At 40.0% G+C, this 20,221-nt stretch overlaps 1 protein-coding gene, 1 non-coding gene and 1 pseudogene across 12 annotated transcripts in view; 1 reads left to right on the forward strand and 2 right to left on the reverse strand.

The window, feature by feature from the left end:
- Positions 1-20,221, reverse strand: part of GDA (guanine deaminase) — a 126,087-nt gene that overhangs the window by 85,491 nt on the left and 20,375 nt on the right. Inside the window, exon 1 of one of the 11 annotated variants that reach the window (XM_057720110.1) lies at positions 9,908-10,003. The exons of the other annotated variants lie outside the window; for them this stretch is intronic. The gene's annotated coding sequence lies outside the window, so the exon portion shown is untranslated. Of the gene's footprint in view, positions 1-9,907; positions 10,004-20,221 lie in introns of those variants that run through there. 11 annotated transcript variants of the gene reach the window in all.
- On the reverse strand, positions 9,199-9,305 carry LOC130846901 (U6 spliceosomal RNA). The gene has a single exon (XR_009051696.1). It is a non-coding gene; the product is annotated as a U6 spliceosomal RNA (small nuclear RNA).
- On the forward strand, positions 11,719-13,674 carry LOC130846609 (FMR1-interacting protein NUFIP2-like; annotated as a pseudogene).

The raw sequence follows: 20,221 nt of genomic DNA on the forward strand, positions 1-20,221 counted from the left end.
TGCAAAGGAGTTTAAAATTTTTTCCCTAGAAGTTTTTAAACAAGAGTTGCATGTGAAAATTAATGTAGCAGTGATTGTAAGGTAAGTTAGGAGGAGAATTTAGAGACAGGAAAACCCTTAGCCAACCATTTGAGTGGTTCATCCTGGGGGAGGCAAGGGCCTGTGTAGAGAGGAGCAGAGAGAGAAGGAAAGAAGTATCATGGGAGAAGAATGTTCAGGAAGGACCCGCACAACTTGATAGTGCACTGGATTCAGAGGGAACAGTGAGGAGATATATATATACACACACACATGTAAACACCAAGTCTCTGAATGAGAGAATGAGGATGAAAGGATAGAACTATGAGAGCCAAAGGAGATGTGGGTTTGGAAGTGCAGAGGAGAGATGACGTAGGGGAGCAGGACTCGCAGACAGAGCTATCCAACAGCAGGGGTGGGCGGAGGACTGAACCTCTGGGGGCGGCCAGGCCTGGTGATGGATATTGGAGTCATCTGTGCCGAGGTGAATGTGAACCCCATGCAGGAGGCTGACAGATCTGGGGAAGAGAAGATGGACTGAGAAGGGCTGACAGGGGAAGCCTGGGGTTTTGTGGCTGATTTTAAAAGTCTAGAAGGGGGAGAGGAGCCAGGAAAGGAATTGGAAAAGGTAAAGTCAGGGAGAGAGACCTGGGGAGTAATGAATGGAATGAATGGATGCTCACTCCCATCTACTATTTAAGAATTCAGCTGAAGGGTCAGCCACTTCCTCAGGCAACCTTTTGACCTGACCCTTCAAGCTAAATAAATTGCTCTTTGACACTGTTTGCATGCATTTGCCAACAGCAATTTGGTAGTCTGAATAATGGCCACGAAAGATATCCCTGGGACCTATAAATGTTACCTTACATGGCATTTTGCAGATGTGGCTAAATTAAGGACCTTGATACGGGGAAATTGTTCTGGATTACCAGGGTGGGCCTTAAATGCAATCACAAGTATACTCAGTGGAGAGAGGGAGAGGGCAGTTTGGCACAACAGTGGGCAATGGGACCACTGGAGCAAGCTGCTGGCTTTGAAGATGGAAGGATGGCCCAGGACTCAAGGATGCAAGAAATGTAGCTCTAAAACCTAGAAATGCAAGGAAGCAGATTCTCCCTTAGAACTTCCAGAGGAAGTGGAGCCCTGTTGACACCTTGATTTTGGCCCAGGGGAACTGATTTCAGACTTCTGACCTCCAGAAATGTAAGAGAATCAATGTGTGTCGTTTTAAGCCACCAAGTCTGTGGTAACACCATAGGAAGTTAATATGGATACAAGCACTTAACTCACTGCAATATAATCTAGAGTTCACGTATCTGTCTCCTCACTAAAGTATAACCTCCTCAAAAGACAGTGTTGGGGCTTCCCTGGTGGCACAGTGGTTAAGAATCTGCCTGCCAATGCAGGGGACATGGGTTCGAACCCTGGTCCGGGAAGATCCCACGTGCCGCGTAGCAACTTAGCCCGTGTGCCACAACTACTGAGCCTGCACTCTAGAGCCCGCGAGCCACAACTGTTGAGCCCACATGCCATAGCTACTGAAGCCCATGCGCCTAAAGCCCGTGTTCTGCAACAAGAGAAGCCACCACAATGAGAAGCCTGCACACCGCAATGAAGAGTAGCCCCTGCTCTCTGCAACTAGAGAAAGCCTGTGTGTAGCAACAAAGACCTAACACAGACAACTAATTAATTAATTAATTAAAAAAGATAGTGTTGCTTTTGGTCCTTGGTATTTCTGGCACCAACGTGCTAGACACACAAAGGAACTCAAATAAATGTTTGTAGAAAGGTTGGAAGAAAAGAATCAGAACAAGAAAAAAGAGGGAGGGATTTTCAAAATACAGAGGGTGGCTATAAAGGCCTATCCTTAAACATGAAACTGACAATATGAATGTAGAGAAACTGGGCAGTGCTGAGCTTCGTGCCTGCCCCCATACCCCCCACCCCCCAGAAGCCAGCAATCCCAAAACAGCCTGGGGCAGGCCACATCTAGCCTGGGCATCAGAGACAGAGGAATGACCCTAAGGTGAACCCTAACTCCAGCCTTAACTCTAACCCTCACCCTGACCCATCCCTCTGAAAAAACCACAGGTAGCATCATCTGAGGGCTGAGAGTTCAGGTTCAAGAACCATGAAGACCTGGGTTTGCATCTGAGCTCTGCTTCTTACTCTCTGAAAATCCTTGGACAAGTTATTTAACTTTCCCTAAGGCTCAATTTCTCTTTAAAATAAAACTAATAATTCTGCAGAAGATTAAATGAGGTAATGAATGAGAAGTGCCAGGCATGGAGTAAGAATTCAAGAAATGTTACTTTCTGGTTTTTGTTATTTCTATTGTTCTATCACATCCAGACAGAGGAGAACAGGGTAAGGCCTAGTCCCATGAAAACTGAGGGCTGGAAACGAGGCAAGGGGCAGGTTGTGGTCAGAGCTGTGACGATTCCAGGTGAGGCCGTGCTGATGGCTGGAGTGGAAGGAGGATAGAGTCCCTGGAGACAGAAGAATATGAGATCACATTGTCTACATGGTGAACAGGGAGGGGGAAAGTAGTATTAATTATTGACAAGAGAATCCCCTTGCTTCCAAACTCCTCTCCATCCAGACTCTCCTCCCTGCAGCCACCAGGGTTCTCTTTCAATGACGGAGCACTGGCAACATGTCACTCCCCTACTGTAAAATGTTTCTCATCATCATTTTCAGAATACAGTGGAAACTCCTTAGCAGAAAGCCAATAAGAAGGTTGGCAAAGAAGTAGGGATTAGGAGTCAGATTATCTAAATTCAGATAATCCCAGCACCATGCTGTTTGTAATAGCAAAGCAGATGAAATAATGTACATGCTCACGAATAGGGAATGATTAAATAAATTCTGGTCCATCACTGCAATGGAAAATTGTGGAAAAGTGAGAAAATGAGGCAAATCTTTATGTATTGGTATGGTAGGATGTCTAAGAGTCATCCCTCAATATCCACAGGGTATTGGTTCCAGGACTCGCAAGGGTACCAAACTCCAGGGATGCTCAAGTCCCAGAGCTGACCCTTTGCATCCCCAGATACAGAACCTGAACATATGGAGGACTGACAGTATATAGCAAAGCATTAAACATTTAGTGTACCACCATTTGTGGGAAAAAATGAAGATATAAAAATATATAAGTATTTGAATACATAAAAATATATACTAGCTTCTATATGTTTTACACCGTCTCTAGAAAAATACATAAGAAACTGGTAATAACGGTCATCTTCTGGGAGGGGCACTGTCACGTCCAGGAGCCAGGAACACAAACAGGACCTGCTAGCCACTACATATACCCTATTGTAAACTTGAAATTTCTTATCACATGCATGGATGGTTTTTTGTGTTTTTTTTGGTATATTTTTTTAAATCCCAGTTCCAGCATTTATCAGCTGTGTAACATTGGCAAATCGTTACTTAATCTCACTAGACCTCTGTCTCCTCACTCATAAAATGAGAATAAAAATACTGCCTTCCTCATAAAGTTGTTTTTGGCATTAAATGAGATAACACAAGTAACATGCTCAAAAGACTGCCTGGCATAGAGTAAGCATTCCATAACGCCAGAGGTTTCTGCTTCCATAAATAGGGGGTGAGATACTCTAAAGGTACAAATAACTGTAAGCTGCATAAGACTTTTTGGGTAGCACACTTGCAGGATACAGGGGAAGTATCAAGGTTTTAAGACAGAGAGAGAGAGACTAAAAGTGGCTCTAGGTTGAAAGACGAACAGTGAGCAGAAAGCTCAGACAAAATGCCCCGTGAACCCTATGGTCCCAAGCTCCCAACAGAAGAAAATAAAAATCCTTTCTGGAGGACCATATCCCCAAACTGACTTTACAGATGAGGAAGAAAGACACGCAAGAGATCCTGACTAGCCCATGATCACACAGTCCTATGGGTAGTACAATCCCTCCTCTAATTCAGGTATCCCAACTTCTGGCCTAATACATTTTTTTTTTACAATATTTAATTTATAAAATTTCCTTTAAATACAGCTCCACAAAAATCCAGTGACTAAGTTCTAAGAAATCTGTACTCAATGAAGACAGCGATGAGCTCTATTTTTCTTTTAGTGTTATGTATATTCGTTGCTTCTTGCTGTATCCTTTACATAGTACTAAGGGAGTGATTTTTGCCAACCAGAATTCTATCTTTAGAATTAATATGTGCAAATGCCCCCTCATCCACCCAAGCTACTGCAATTGGTTCATACCAAGAGCTCAGGGATAATTATGTGTTTTCAGGAGCACAGCATTCATTAGTCAAACCTGTGGGTCTAATCCAACTTTCCTGTTGTATTCTTATGGCAAATGGATGTCACATTCCCCAGTTTTGTAGGGGAAAAAAATTTTCATTCTTCATTCTGTTTGTTTAATTTACAATTCATCTCTCTTCATCCCATTTGGTCACGGGGACACAGCTGTATGAAATAATAAGAGCACCTCCTACTAGAGGTTCAGGGCACCTTCAAAGGAGGTAAAAGATAAATTTTTTAAATTACTATTTCATTCATCACATGTGGTGAAATTGAAAACCTCTTTGTTTCAGTTCCTCTTCTATCACAGATTAATTACAAAGACCTTCCCAGTGCCCCTGGAAAACCAGATGTTTCACAGTTTGTAATTCTAGTGTGAGCTCACTAGCCTGGTTTGTTTTGGGGGATTGTTTGTTTGTTTGTTTCTTTTAATCAGAGTGACTACATATAGAGAGGTAGATGAAAACAGAAAAGCAAAATTTTGGTTCTGTTTGTTCCTGCCAAACAGAACTCCCAAGACTTTGTACCTACGACTGGGAGGAGCTCTTTAAATAAGTCACATTGGGACAGATAGTCCAAGGTTTGATTTACAAAGCCTACTTAAAAGTCGATATGAACGTGTAAAGAAGTCATAGTGGCCATCTAAAGAATATGCATTCAGAGCAGCCAACGTAAGTCAAATTGTGGCTCTATGTCCAAAAGAGTAGATTTAAAAAATAAAATCTGAGTCCAATCAGAAATATTCCATGTGACTGACAGTCCCTCTTGTTTGTCTCTGTTCTCTTCATGGTGGCTCTAAACAGACCTGACGTTAGGTTTCACACAGCCAACATATCGTGAGCTTCACCGAACTGCCTGCTTTTTAGCTCAACAAACTCAACTGCTGAAACTAATAAAAGAAATTCAGAACAAGCAGAGCTACTGGCCTTGCCAATCCCTCTCCTGTGTGAGGATGCTAGAGCCAAGCACTGACACTAGTTTACCTTTCCCCACTCCCAAGGCCAATGCCTACTCCCCTGGTTCCAAAGCTCTGACACGGAACAACATAACAGTGTCCTTGAAAACCCAAGTAACAATTAGCAAATGAGTGATCTTGGAAAGGACACATAATTGCTTTAGAAGCTTTACCGACAAATTGCCCAAATGCCTTAGGAGTTTTCTTTGCTAAGACAAAAAGCCAAAAGTAGAGAAAAATTTTGTAACAGAGACTGGTGACTATATCCTAAGGTTTTCATGAACCCCCAAACATTTGATTACTGACTACAGCATTTAATTTCTCCCAAATCAGAGCTGCTGAAAGTACAGATTTCAGAACCAGACCACGTAGATGTAAACCCTAACTCCATCAGTTTCCAGCTATGTGACCTTGAACAAGGCACTCAAATTGTTGGTGACTCAAGTTTCCTCATCTGCAAAATGGAGATATGATAGTACTTAATTCACAGAGTTGTTGTAATGTTTAAGTGAGTTAATATCAGTAAAAGACTCAGACTAGTGCCTGGCACACAATAAATGCTATGCAATCTTTTACCTTTTTTAATCATTACCCTTTTAATCATTTTCTTACTTATCCACTCCTCAGATATTTGCTGAGCATGTTCTGTCTACCAGATGATGTGACCATCCCAGGGAACATGATACGAGCAAGACATGAATCCCTGCCCTCAGGGAATTAGCAGTCTACAGCAGTGGCAATGCTAGTAAAAAGAAACTGCTTTGATAGCAATAGATCTTCACTTGCTCAACATTTTTTTTAATAATTGAAGTATAGATGACTTGTAATATTATATTAGTTTCCAGTGTACAAGTAGTGATTTGATTTTTCTATAGATTTTATACCATACAAGTAACCATAACATATTAACTATATTCCCTGTGCTGTACGTCATATCCCTGTGACTTATTTATGCTATCACTGCTAGTTTATACCTCTGAATCCCCTGCACCTATTTCACCCCTCTCCCCACACCCCTCTTTGTTCTGGCAGCTACTATCTTGTTCTCATATCTGCGAGCCTGTTTCTGTTTGGTTATATTTCTTTGTTTTGCTTTTTTAGATTTCACATATAAATGAAAAAATTCAGTATTTGTTTTTCTCTGTTGGACTTATTTCACTAGGCGTAATACCCTCCAGGCCCACCCACATTGTCTCAAATGGCAAGATTTCACTGCTTTTATGGCTACGTAATATTCCACTGTATATATTTTTACCACATCTTCTTTATCCATTCATCCGTTGGTGGGCACTTAGATTGCTTCCATATCTTGGCTATTATAAATAATATTGCTACGAACAAATTTTCAAGAACATGGTAACATTTTATAAATATGCTAAGTGTGGGTTGTTTTTCAACTTTGTGGGAGTTACTGCATATACAAAAAGGACAAGGAATTGCACTGAGGTGCTAATGCTGAAGGACAAGGTGGGCTCCATGGCTGGTTAAGGAATGCTGACTAGCATATCACCATGTAGCTTTAGGAATTCAGACACACACCTCCACTGAATCACAAATACCTTCCAAGTTCATCTGAGAAAGTCACACCTGAGCTCACCAAGGACCTGTGACAAGGTGCCAGGCAAACAAATCATTAGGTACAGAGGTTAGGATGGAAAATGCCATGATTTGGCAGGAAGTTGTATAAAATATACTTCTTGGCCTACCTTATGTCATGTTCGTCAATGCATTTTACCTGGTAATGATTCAAGGCAACACATATTGTTTAAATGTACATCGTATGCCCATCAAACTGTTCATGATTCAGATAAACGTATAAGAAACAATTTTTGCTTTTCAAGAGTTTATTTTCCACCTGAGGAAATAATGTTTATGTGCAGATAGGAAACTGAGAACAATGCACAGTGGCATGTTTCTAAGAACCAAATTGGCATTATGAACTAAGCTGTGAAAACTCAGAGAAAGGAGAAATCAATGAGGACTAGGAAACTCAGGGTGTTTTTTGGAGGAGGTGATGGATAAATTATACATAGGGGAGAGTGAGGGGTAAGGGCATTCAGGGGCAAGGACAGAAAGATGGGGAAGCCCAAAGACATGAAAAAATATAAACTGATGTGTGTTTATATTGTCATAACTGTCACACCATTCCCTTTCCACATATTTTCCTCTTACTGTCTTCTCACTCCATCTACCCAATGACTTGGCATTTTTGAAGAATCCGATCCTGCGTAGATTACACGGATAATTTTCCTTATTCTAATTTCAGTTGTCATAAACTAGCATAAGTCTTGTTTTTCTCCTTCCTACTTGATTGTCTGGACAGAGAAAGAAAAAAAAGGATGATTGTTCAGGCCTCCATTCATACACAAAAGGGTTGTAGTTTTCCTTTCTAATGTGAGTCAATTATATGTTGTTTTTTTTCAGCTGGATTAAATCTTCCTTGCACAGTTATCTACCCTGGAGAGAGGGAGAGAGGGAGGTTTTCTTAATTCCCTTAGAAAAGGCAGAAGCCCAAAAATGCTTTCCCAGGATCAAAGCGCATTTTAAATACAGGAAATATCTGTTTCTAATGTTCTACCTGCTTTTGCTTGTGTTAATTTCAAAACAATCTTAAATTTGTAGAAAAATTATGCCTTCTCTGTTTGATCTTAATAAAATGAAAATAGGTTCACTAGTGGCATGCCACACTTTAAAACAAAAATACTGACCGAATATCAAGATTTCCAGTGACACTGAGGTGCTAAATTACATTTCTGAGATAAGATAGTAAAATGATTATTAGGAAGGCTGTAACTAATTCTAAACTCTGGCACATATATGTTTGCCAATGCTTTGGCATCTACTCAAATTAAATATTTGTAAATGGGCAATACTAGCATGCTTATGTAACTTTTACAAGCACAAACATTTGTAGAAAAGCCCTCAAATAACTTAAATGGGAGGAATAAAACATACATAACCATTTGTATTTTATTACTATTGGAGACAGTTTATGATGAATAAAAATATTATACACTTATTATCTCAAAAGAGTTGTCTATGATCACTATCTGTATTTCCTTTATCTTTCACCCATTCTGAAACCCAAACCAAGACGATTGCCACCCTCTCTCTCCACCAGAATAAGACTTCCTAAATTCAACAATAATCTCAGGTTGCTAAATCCATCGGATATTTTCCAGCATTATCCCTCTTCTACTTCTCAGTAACATGTATCATTTGCTCCACCCCCTCCATCTTGAAGTATCCCCATCCTTTGCCTTCTATGACATGACCTTCTTCTTGTGGTTTCCTCTGACCTTCGTGTTGCCCTTCTCATCCTACTCATTCTTTTTCACTCCAGCTCAACCACTGGAGTCAATTACTTCCTGTTCTCAATCCTTACCCCACTGTCTCCCATTCAGATATCTCACGGGCACCTCAACTCAGCATGACCAAAACAGACCTCAGGGTCTGACCTCTTTCTCTGTTCCCTAACTCAGTGATGTTTACCACATCCATCCAGTTGTATAAGCCTGATATCTAGGGGAAGCTTGTCCCCCACCCTCCATATCCAACCTGTCACCCAATCCCATTGATTTTTTTGCATCCTTATTGTCTCACAGATGTTCCCACTTCTCTCCAACTCTACTGCTACCTACCTGTCTCTATTGTGATTCACTGCAATTCCTTCCAACTCATCTACGGCAACCACTCTTGCCCTGCTCTAGTCGGTTCTCCACTCTGCAATTCTTACACACACACACACACACACACACAGTTTGTTTCCGTTTATATATATCTTCTTTATCCATTTATCTATTGTTGGACACTTAGGTTGCTTCTATATCTTGGCTATTACAAATAATGCCTTACATGCCTTTTTTCGAATTACTGTTTTTGTTTTCTTCAGATATATACCCAAGGGTGGAGCTGCTATAAGCTATATTTTTTTCTTTTAAGCTCTTTAAAAAATATGGAACGCTTCACAAATTTGCGTGTCATCCTTGCACAGGGGCCATGCTAATCTTCTCTGTATCATTCCAATTTTAGTATATGTGCTGCTGAAGCAAGCACTACTGATATTTTTGAGGAAACTTCTTACTGGTTTCCATAGGGGCTGCATGAATTTACATTTCCACCAACAGTGTACTAGTATTCCCATTTCTCCACATCCTTGCCAGCATTTGTTACTTGTGGGTTGTTTTTTTTTTATGATAGCCATTCTGACAGGTGTGATTGTTAATATATTTTTAAAATGCAAATCTAATCCATCTTCCTCATTCTAACACTCTTCATTGCTTTCCCATTGCCCTTGGGATAAAGGGAAGGGCCTACAAAGACACTGACATGGTTACTGCTTCTCTCTCTGGCTTCATCTTTTTCCACCCCCATCCTCCATCACAGGTTCCAGTTCCTCCACCCCACTGGGCCTTTGCATGGCCTTTCCCCTCCTTTCCTCTGCCTGGTTAACTTCCATTTAGACTTCAGACGCAACCAAATGTCATTTCCTTAGGGATGCGTTTTGAAGCACCTCCTCAAAATAAGCCAGGTCCTCTGGCTTCACACCTCCATAGCACTCTGCATTTGTCCTTTATAGAGATCATATACTTATTAATACTCATTTGATTATTGACTCTGAGTACAAATAAGGCAGTATCTGCAACTCTTTTGCTCACCATTTTATCCTGAACCCCTTTAAGTCTTTGCCCTTCAGCAGACATTATCAGTTGTTATGAGCTCCAAGTGCACTAGCTCCGCTGGACTAGTGAGTCCACATGCTGGAGCTGGAGGTTCATGTCCCAGGGACCTGGAATGGCTTCTCCCTGTGTTTTGCACTTCAAAAAATAGTCAGGGCTTACATATGACCACCCTCCACATGGCAGGAGGGAAACAACTTCCAGGTTAAATAGCACAAAGAAAAAAAATCTGCCCCACTGTGGGAAGGCATTAACAGTGTTACTGGTTCTGTTGCACCTTCACACATATTGGCTACAACCAGCTGAGAATGTTGAGTAACTATTTCCTGTCCATACAGCCAGGACAATCTAAGCATCAAAAGGAATAGTGTACAGACTATAGCAGCCCATTCTATTCATTCTTTCACTCAGAAACATGTATTGAATGCTGGTTTTGTGCTAAACCATCAAGTACCGTGAGGGGCAGGAGATGGCTAGTAAGAGCAATTGTGTATGGAGGGTCTACTGTGTTCCAGGGTTGTGAATTTTAAGTGGCAATTTACAAGCAATGTTTCAAATAAATTACCATTGGATGAAGAAGTAAACACTTAACAAAACATAATATAAAACCAAAGGGGGTAAGCAGGCCTATACAATCTACAGTATTCCAGATCCTTAACACAGTCCAAGTTAAAGGCAGTGGAGAACTTCATGGGGTTTCAGAGTGCCAATCAGAATCTACTCTTCCAGGGTTCTTTTTTTTTTTTTTTTTTTAAGTTTAAGACGATGGTTTGATTTATGTGTATTGTGGCACGATTATGACAAGAGGTTCAGCTAACATTCATCTTCTCCTGTAGGTACAAGAAAAGAAAAGAAAGAAAAAAAATTGTCTTTCATTGTGATGGGAACTCCTAGGATTTGTTCTCTTAACAACTTTCCTTTATATTTCACTCACTGTTAGCTATAGTCGTCACATTGTACATTACATCCCTAGTACTCATTTATTTTAGAACTGGAAGTTTCTACTTTTTGACCATCTTCCTCCAATTCCCTCTCCCCCACACTCCACCTCCAGTATTCATAGGTCTGATCTATTTTTCTATGAGTTTGGTTTTTCTGATTTTTGTTTTTTAGATTAATTACTCACTAGGACATGAAACTAATTATAGTTCACAGTGGCCAAATACCTCACATAGCGCATCCAGATTCGAAAAGCCCAGAGTTCTTATTCAAACAATTATTTGGAAGATATTTTTAGTTGGCTGTACATTTTGGTGATCCTAAAGTGAACTTTCCCAACCTGGCTATCCTGCAGTAAAAAAAAAAAGAAAAAAAAAAAAATCCAAGCACTGTTTATCTAACAAATATTCGTCTGAGTGCCTTCCATGTGCCAGAAGTCATGAATACAAAAGTGACCAAGTCATGGCCCCTGCCTGCAAGGTTGGGTTATAGGAGAGACTCACAAAATAGAGTAAGAGCCACAAAGAGGTGCCAAGCAGAAACTGAGGCACAAAGGAGCCAGGGTTTAGCTCTGCCTGCAAACAGAAGGGTGGGAGCAGTGTCAGCAATGACCTCACTGAGGAAGTAACATTTAAATTAGTTTCTAAGGGTACATCATCCAGCAGAAGGAAGGTGAAGGAGAAGCATAGACAAGGACACAAAGGCATAAACAATATGAAAGGTAAGACAATCAGTTAGCAAGGCTAGGCCTAGATTTATCCCACAGTTAAGCAATGTGGAAGCATAAAACGACTTCAAACCATAAACTGGTTTTAAAAATTTGCACATGAATGTTCATAGTAGCACTGTGGATGCCAAAGAAGGAAAAGCCAAAGAAGAAAACAGACTGTGGTGAACTAAATGGTAATGCTGGAGAAAGAGAAATATCTTTAAAGAACTTGGCTTCTGATGAAGCCACCAACCCTATTTCCAGGGTCCTCAGTGGCAGCCAACAAGTTGTAGACACTAATCTGAAGCAGACTGTAAAGTCCAGCACCTTTGGGAAAGCAGGAATTAAAACCAGGAATTTCATTCAGAAAAACAGTATGGACAAAAGGAATGGGAAGTCTTATGAAAATAAATCTGGAGAGAACCAATCTGTAGACAAGACTGACACCGTAACAATTCCAAATGGTGTTGTAACAAATAATTCTGGCTATATTACCAATGGTTATATGAGCAAAGGAGCAGATAATGATGGTAGTGGATCTTAGAGTGGATATACCACTCCTAAAAAAAGGAAAGCTAGGTGCAATATTGCCAAGGGTTGTGAATACCTTAATTTAGTGCAGGACAAAATAATGCAACAAGAGACCAATGTCCCAACCTTAAAACAGGGACTTGAAACTTTCAAGGCTGACTACAGTGACCAAAAGGGAAATCGAGTAGATGGTTCAAAGCCCATTTGGAAGTATGAAACTGGGCCTGGAGGAACAAGTCGAGGAAAACCTGCTGTGGGTGATATGCTGCGGAAAAGCTCTGATATTAAGCCTGGTGTGAGCAGCAAAAAGTTTGATGATAGGCCCAAAGGAAAGCATACTTCTGCTGTTGCCTCCAAAGAGGACTCGTGGACCCTATTTAAACCACCCCCCGTTTTTCCAGTGGACAATAGCCGTGCTAAAATAGCTCCTAAAATAAGTTATGCAAGCAAAGTGAAGGAAAACCTCAACGAAACTGTACAGACCTCTTCCGTGTCACCATCTTCATCTTCATCCTCTTCGTCATCTACTGGGTAAACTCAGACCCAGTCTTCAAGTTGATTATCCCAGGTCCCTATGTCAGTGCCGAAATCTGTTACTTCGGCCAACTTTTCTAATGGGCCAGTTTTAGCAGGGACTGATGCAAGTGTATTCTCCTGGAGGTCAGCCACTGCTAACTACTGCTGCTAATACTCTGACACCCATCTCTTCTGGGACGGATTCCGTTCTCCAAGACACGAGTCTGACTCCAGCAGCTGTTGAACCAATTAAGTCCCGCCTTTTAACCTACCCTTCAAATATGCCAACTGTGCTGTTGAGCACAGCACAAGTGGATCTACCCTCTCAGACAGATCAGCAAAACCTGGGGGATATCTTCCAGAATCAGTGGGGTTTATCATTTATCAATGAGCCCAGTGCTGACCCTGAGACTGTTATTGGGAAATCATCAGATCATAAAGTGATGGAGGTGACATTTGAAGGGGAATATCCTGCCACTCTGGTTTCACAGGGTGCTGAAATATTCCCCTCAGGAACGGAGCATCCTGTGTTTCCCAAGGCTTAGAGCTGGGAAAACGGACTAGTCCTCAAGTTCTGGGTAGCATTCTAAAATCTGGGACTACTAGTGAGAGTGGAGCCTTATCCTTGGAACCCAGTCAAATAGGTGACCTGCAAAAAGCAGACACCAGTAGTCAAGGTGCTTCAGTGTTTCTCTCAAAGGACTATGAGATAGAAAATCAAAATCCTCTGGCGTCACCTACGAACACTTTGTTAGGCTCCACCAAAGAACAGAGATACCAGAGAGGCCTAGAAAGGAATGATAGCTGGGGTTCTTTTGACCTGAGGGCTGCTATTGTATATCACACTAAAGAAATGGAATCTGTTTGGAATTTGCAGAAGCAAGATCCCAAAAGGATAATCACTTACAATGAAGCCATGGATAGTCCAGATCAATGAAGGACCAGACTGCCTATTTGTAATCTTTCTGCAGCATTAGAGTCACCATTCATGGGGGACACAAAGCTTTTATGCTCCTAGATCTTCAACGCAGCAGAGGAACCATAAGTAGAATCACAGCATAATATATACAAATATATATATATACACACACACACATATATATAGTTATTTTTTAAAAAGGCAACTGAAAGTAATTAGACTTCTTAAGGAATCAAATTTATTTCAAGAGACTATACATGGTTATTTAATCTCCAGTACTGAATAGATTTTTTCTTTTTTCTTTTGTCAGCTTTTGTTTTTAAGTATGAATGCAAGTGATTAATGAATATGGACTTATTAACAAGCGTGGTTTCTAAAGTTCCTGCTGTCATCAACTTGGGCAACAAATGACCTGCTGGAAAGGCAAATCCACTTAAAAGATCTCTGTACCTTGTTCTATGACTAAAGTGATACACTAATCACAGGGAACCCAGAATGATTCATCATTTTCCCCCACTCCTCCTTTGATCTTTTGGTTATACTTTGAGACCTGCGAGAATGCTGGATAAAATGCCTTGAAGTTTGCAGGGGTGTATTTTTTTAGCAAATATGATTTGCATGTCTTGCCAGGAATTAAGCAGCCTCTGTGGGGTGTTGGAGAAATATTTTCTTTTTTTCCTTTTATTTTTTTGTGGGGTGGGGGTAGGGGAGAGCATTGAAGTTCTACAATTCTGGAATAGTTGGTGGTATATAGTTCACTTGGCTTTAGTTACATATTGGACTTAAACAAGTAAAGAATCCATGAGTGTCATTTAAAGAAAAGTTACAGAACAAACAATTGGCTTTAGATACTTAATCCAGAAAAATACTCCTGTGCCGATATTTAATGTAATTGTGTAAGTGGAGGAAAAATATATTCTGCTTTTTAACTGTAGGTACTCCAGACTTGCTCTCTGTCACTAACACTAAATGTTCTGTTTTTCTTGTTTTTCATCAAATATCTGAAGAGAAACTTCTGTACCTTTCTGTAAATTCTCTTTTAATTTCTCAGAAATAATCTAAAAGAAGAAGAAAAAAGTCCATGAAAACTATAAAACTTCATGTTTTTAGCCAGTGAGGAGGTAATAAACCCTGTCTATAGAAGGTGTGTTTTCATGCAATCTATACTTCTGAGCTTATTAGCTTCTAATTATATCTTAATAAATATATTTTAATACTAGAGCAAATGGGTTTTTTAAAGAAAATAATGTGAAATTCTGGAAATTTTCTTTTGGGCAAGGAGAGCATTAGCCCTGTCTTATCATCACATTACCATCCTGTTGCACTGCAGCTTGTATATAGCATGCTAAAATAAATTTGTGCATATGTGCAGGAAAAAAAAAAGAAAAAAGTTAAATTTAAAGTTAATGTTGGAGAGGATCAAGATATCGGAGTAGGAGGATGTGTGCTCACTCCCTTTTGCAAGAGCACCAGAATTACAACTAACTGCTGAACAACCATCAACAGAAAGACACTGGAACTCACCAAAAAAAAACACTCCACATCCGGAGACAAAGGAGAAGCCGCAATGAGACGGTAGGAGGGGCACAATCGCGATAAAATCAAATCCCATAAATCCTGGGTGGGTGACTCACAAGCTGGAGAACAGTTATACTGCAGAAGTCCACCCAATAAAGTGAGGGTTCTGAGCCCCACGTCAGGCTTCCCAACCTGGGAGTCCAGCACGGGAGGAGGAATCAGACTTTGAAAGCCAGTGGGATTTGATTGCAGGACCTCCACAGGACTGGGGGAAACAGAGACTCCACTCTTGGAGGGCACACAAGACAGTGTGCTCACCAGGACCCAGGGGGAAGGAGCAGTGACCCCATAGGAGACTGAACCAGACCTACCTGCTGGTGTTGGAGGGTTGCCTGCAGAGGTGCGGGATAGCGGCAGCTCACTGAGGAGACAGGGGCACAGCTGGCAGGGGTTCTGAGAAGTGCTCATTGGTGTGAGCTCTCCCAGAGTCCGCCATTAACCCCACCAAAGAGCCTGTAAGCTCCAATGCTAGGTAGCCTCAGGCCAAACAACCAACAAGGTGGGAACACAGCCCCACCCATCGGCAGACAAGCAGATTAAAATCTTACTGAGCTCCACCCACACAGCCCTACCTACCATCAGTCCCTCCCATCAGGAAGCATGCATGAGCCTCTTAGATAGCTTCCTCCACAAGAGGGCAGACAGCAGAATCAAGCAGTATCAGCAGTATTTCGTCTTGTGGAACTGAAAACCACAGCCACAAAAAGACAGAGAAAATGAAAAGGCAAAAGACTTTGTACCAGATGAAGGGACAAGATAAAACACCAGAAAAACAACTAAATGAAGAGGAGATAGGCACCCTTCCAGAAAAAGAATTTAGAATAATGATGGTGAAGATGATCCAGGACTTTGAAAAAAGACTGGGTGCAAAGATCAAAAAGTTGCAAGAAAAGTTTACCAAAGACCTAGAAGAATTAAAGAACAAACAAACAGAGATATGCAACACAATAACTGAAATGAAAACTACACTAGAAGAAACCAAGAGCAGATTAACTGAGGCAGAAGGGCAAAAATGTGAGCTGGAAGACAGAACGGTAATAATCACTGATGTGGAAAAGAATAAAGAAAAAAAGAATGAAAAGAACTGAAGACAGACTAAGAGACCTCTGGGACGATGTTAAACGCACCAACATTCACATTGTAGGGGTCCCAGAAGTATAAGAGAGAGAGAAAGAACCTGAGAAAATATTGGAAGAGATTATAATTGAAAACTTCCCTAACAAGGGAAAGGAAATAGCTACCCAAGTCCAGGAAGTGCAGAGAGTCCCAGGCAGGAAAAATCCAAGAAGAAACACGCCAAGACATATAGTAGTCAAGCTGACAAAAATTAAAGACAGAGAAATGTTATTAAAAGCAACAAGGGAAAAACGACAAATAACATGCAAGGGAACTCCCATAAGGTTAACAGCTGATTTCTCAGCAGAAACTCTGCAAGCCAGAAAGGAGTGGCATGATTTATTTAAAGTGATGAAAGGGAAGAACCTACAACAAAGCATACTCTACCCAGCAAGGATCTCATTCAGATTCGATGGAGAAATCAAAAGCTTTACACACAAGCAACAGCTAAGAGAGTTCAGCACCACCAAACCAGCCCTACAACAAATGCTAAAGGAACTTCTCTAAGTGGGAAACATAAGAGAAGAAAAGGACCTACAAAAACAGAAACAAAACAATTAAGAACATGGTAATAGGAACATACATATCAATCATTACCTTGAATGTAAATGGACTAAATGCACCAACCAAAAGACACAGAGTGGCTGAATGGATAGAAAAACAAGACCCATATATATGCTGTCTCCAAGAGACCCACTTCAGACCTAGGGACACATACAGACTGAAAATGAGGGGATGGAAAAAGATATTCCATGCAAACGGAAATCAAAAGAAAGCTGAAAAAAAAAAAAAAAGAAAGAAAGCTGGAGTAGTGATACTCATATCAGATAAAATAGACTTTAAAATAAAAAATGTTACAAGAGATAAGAAAGGACACTACATAAGGATCAAGGAATCAATCCAAGAAGAAGAGATACCAATTATAAATATATATGTACCCAGACTTCCCAGGTGGCACAGTGGTAAAGAATCTGCCTGCCAATGCAGGGGACAGGGGTTCGAGCCCTGCCCTGGGAGGATCCCACATGCCATGGAGCAACTAAGCCCGTGCACCACAACTATTGAGCCTGTGCTCTAGAGCCCATGAGCCACAACTACTGAGCCCATGTGCTGCAACTATTGAAGCCCACGCACCTAGGGCCTGTGCTTCACAACAGGAGAAGCCACTACAGTGAGGAGCCTGTGCACCACAACGAAGAGTAGCCCCCACTCACAACAACTAGAGAAAGCCTGTGTACAGCAACGAACACCCAACACAGCCAATAAATAAATTAAATAAGTAAATAAAAATAATAAAAATAAATAAATATATATATATATATATATATATATATATATATATGTACCCAATATAGGAGCAGCTCAATACATAAGGCAAATGCTAACAACTATGAAGAGGAAATTGACAGTAATACAATCATAGTGGGGGACTTTAACACCCCACTTACACCAATGGACAGATCATCCACACAGAAAATTAATAAGGAAACACAAGCTTTAAATGACACAATAAATCAGCTTGATTTAACAGATATCTATAGGACGTTACATCCCAAAACAGCAGATTACACATTCTTCTCAAGTGTACATGGAACATTCTCCAGGATAGACCACATGTTGGTCATAAATCAAGCCTTGGTAAGTTCAAGAAAATTGAAATCGTATCAAGCATCTTTTCCGACCACAACACTATGAGATTAGAAATCAATTACAGGAAAAAAACTGTAAAAAACACAAACACATGGAGGCTAAACAATATGCTACTAAATAACCAAGAGTTCACTGAAGAAATCAAAGAGGAAATCAAAAAATACCTAGAGACAAATGACAATGAAAACACAATGATCCAAAACCTATGGGAAGCAGCAAAGGCAGTTCTAAGAGGGAAGTTTATAGCAATACAATCCTACCTCAAGAAATAAGAAAAATCCCAAATAAACAATCTAACCTTACACCTAAAGAAACTAGAGAAATAAGAGCAAACAAAACCCAAAGTTAGTGGACAGAGAGAAATAAATGAAATAGAAACAAAGAAAACAATAGCAAAAATCAATAAAACTAAAAGCTGGTTCTTTGAGAAGATAAATAAAATTGATAAAGCTCTAGAAAGACTCATCAAGAAAAAGAGGGAGAGGACTCAAATCAATAAAATTAGAAATGAAACAGGAGAAGTTACAATGGACACCGCAGAAATAAAAAGCACCATAAGAGATTACTATAAGCAACTATATGCCAATAAAATGGACAACCTGGAGGAAATGGACAGATTCTTAGAAAGATATAACCTTCCAAGACTGAATCAGGAAGAAATAGAAAATATGTACAGACCAATCACAAGTAATGAAATTGAAAATGTGATTAAAAATCTCCCAACAAACAAAAGTCCAGGACCAGATGGATTCACAGGTGAATTTTATCAAACATTTAGAGAAGAGCTAACACTGATCCTTCTCAAACTCTTCCAAAACATTGCAGAGGAAGGAACACTCCCAAACTCATTTTATGAAGCCACCATCATCCTGATACCAAAACCAGACAAAGATACTACAAAAAAAAGAAAATTACAGACCAATATCACTGATGAATTTAGATGCAAAAATCCTCAACAAAATACTAGAAAACAGAATCCAACAACACATTAAAAGGATCATCCACCATGATCAAGTGGGGTTTATCCCTGGAAGGCAAGGATTCTTCAATATATGTAAATCAATCAATGTGATTCACCATATTAATAAATTGAAGGATAAAAACCACATGTTCATCTCAATAGATGCAGAAAAAGCTTTTGACAAAATTCAACACCCATTTCTGATAAAAACTCTCCAGAAGGTGGGCATAGAGGGAACCTACCTCAACATAATAAAGGCCATATATGACAAACCCACAGCAAACATCATTCTCAATGGGGAAAAACTGAAAGCATTTCCTCTAAGATCAGGAACAAGACAAGGATTCCCACTCTCCCCACTACTATTCAACATAGTTTTGGAAGTCCTTGCCACAGCAATCAGAGAAGAAAAAGAAATAAAAGGAATCCAAATTGGAAAAGAAGTAAAACTGTCACTGTTCACAGATGACATGATACTATATATAGAAAATTCTAAAGATGCCACCAGAAAACTACTTGAGCTAATCAATGAATTTGGTAAAGTTGCAGGATACAAAATTAACACACAGAAATCTCCTGCATTTCTATACAGTAACAATGAAAGATCAGAAAGAGAAAGTAAGGAAACAATCCCATTCACCATTGCAACAAAAAGAATAAAATACCTAGGAATAAACCTAACTAAAGAGGTAAAAGGCCTGTACTCAGAAAACTATAAGACGCTAATGAAAGAAATCAAAGATGACACAAACAGATGGAGGGACATACCATGTTCTTGGATTGGAAGAATCAACATTGTGAATATGACTATGCTACCCAAAGCAATTTACAGATTCAATGCAATCCCGATCAAATTACCGATGGCATTTTTCACAGAACTAGAACAAGAAATTTTACGATTTGTATGGACATGCAACAGACCCCGAATAGCCAAAGCAATCTTGAGAAGGAAAAATGGAGTTGGTGGAATCAGGCTTCCTGACTTCAGGTTATACTATAAGGCTACAGTGATCAAGACAGTATGGTACTGGCACAAACACAGAAATATAGATCAATGGAACAGGACAGAAATCCCAGAGATAAACTATAGTCAACTAATCTATGACAAAGGAGGCAACGATATACAATGGAGAAAAGGCAGCCTCTTCAAAAAGTGGTGCTGGGAAAACTGGACAGCTGCATGTAAAAGAATGAAATTAGAACACTCTTTAACACCATACACAAAAATAAACTCCAAATAGATTAAAGACCTACATGTAAGGCCAGACACTATAAAACTCCTAGAGGAAAACATAGGAAGAACACTCTTCGACATAAATCACAGCAAGATCTTTTTTGATCCACCCCCTAGAGGAATGGAAATAAAAACAAAAA

The sequence above is a fragment of the Hippopotamus amphibius genome, chromosome 2, assembly GCF_030028045.1.
Source record: "Hippopotamus amphibius kiboko isolate mHipAmp2 chromosome 2, mHipAmp2.hap2, whole genome shotgun sequence".
In the NCBI taxonomy this organism is placed as follows: domain Eukaryota; kingdom Metazoa; phylum Chordata; class Mammalia; order Artiodactyla; family Hippopotamidae; genus Hippopotamus; species Hippopotamus amphibius.